Here is a 1,670-nt window from a genome sequence, read left to right on the forward strand (position 1 = left end):
TCTACTGAGGTATCTCCCCAAGCCCCTAAAATACAATTTTAAAAAATCTATTAATTAAGTTAGCAGTGGCACATATCTGTAATCCCAGCACTTGGGAGGTTGAGATACTCTGTTTCAACAAACAAACAAAAATTACAAAAAGAGACAAGGTCTTACTATGTAATCTTGTTTGGTCTTGAACTTGTGGCTATCCTCCTACCTCAGCCTCCCACATGCTGAGATTACAGGAATGCTCCACATGTCCCAAACTATTATTTCTCCGTAGGTAAGCACATAACAAGTCTGACCCAGGTCACCAAGGGACACTGAAGCTGCTGAATATACACACAGCATAGCAGTTATGCAGATCCAAGCTGATTATCTATCGGCTGCCTATCACATGTCCTGGTAAAAAGGGGAAAACAGATGTCTGATTTTTGGACAAAAGTAGGAAGGCAGAAAGCTTTTCTTTGCCTGCTTTTCAGTCACCTTCAGATCAAAATGATATTTTAATGCTGATTAAGGTAGCATCTCCTACAAGCTGCTTTTTTCTTTCATAATTAATCTTTTCATTGTCTCCTTATTCCTCTGAACATATTGAGGGCATATCATACTGTCTTCTAGTCGTGGGATAGCGAAATCATCCTCTCAGCTGCAGGACACAGGTGTGGTGGCCCACTCCAGGTGGCAGGGGAACAGAGCCTGCTCCATCTGTAACAGAAGTGGGTTGTTACCACACCTGACGCCAGGGGCTGGCAAGCCTTGCAGCAGGAAGACCCCTGCGGGGCCAGGAATGGGACGCAGGTGGGGCAGCGCTGGGCCAGAAGGCTCTTACGGCTACTCTTGCCCACGATGCCAGTGCGGACTCCTGCGCTGAAGCTGCACTACACTAATGGATTAGTCTCTTCTTCTTTGTCATTCCTAATAACTTTTCTTTCTTTTTTCTCTTTTTTTTTTTTTTTTTTTGTGCAACTGGGAATTGATAACTTTTCTTTCTTTTTTCTCTCTCTCTTTTTTTTTCTTTTTTTTGTGGAACTGGGAATTGACTCAGGCCCTTGCACTTGCCAGTTAAACACTTATTCTACTGAGCTATCTCCTCAGCCCCCTAGTAACTTCAGAAGCATTTTTTTTTCTTGGTCAATGTGGTGCATTAAGTAACAATTGACTTGTAACAGTTGGCTGAGCTGAGTCAGTGTGGTGCTGGGCGTGGGGAGCTCTTGTCGCCAACAGCATAGAAGCAGACCAGGAGGGGAAGTGGTGTGCTGTTGGTTCTCCTGGAGAAGTGTGTCGTTCTGGCTTTCCGGAAAGGAACTCGGCTGTTCTCATCTCTGGAGGAGCTCGGGTCCTCACAGTGGCTGAGAATGGCTGCGGTTCTCTTTGAGGGAGCTCTAGTCCTTGCTTTGAGTGTCACTTTTTGACTCCAGTGCCGATCCCTCAGACTTCTAGCACAGATCCTTCAGCCCTGTATGGCAGATTTTCTAGCTCTCACCACTGACCTTTGGGCCTTCCCAGTGCATATCTTTGCAACAGACTCAATGAGACATTGCCATGGGCTCTAGGCCTCCAGCTGGACTCCAGAGAACACTGCCATGGGCCCTAGGCCTCCAGCTGGACTCCAGAGAACACTGTCATGGGCTCTAGGCCTCCAGCTGGACTCCAGAGAACACTGTCATGGGCTCTAGGCCTCCAGC

Source organism: Octodon degus, unplaced genomic scaffold (assembly GCF_000260255.1).
Source record: "Octodon degus isolate 3935 unplaced genomic scaffold, OctDeg1.0 scaffold00078, whole genome shotgun sequence".
Taxonomy (NCBI): Eukaryota; Metazoa; Chordata; class Mammalia; order Rodentia; family Octodontidae; genus Octodon; species Octodon degus.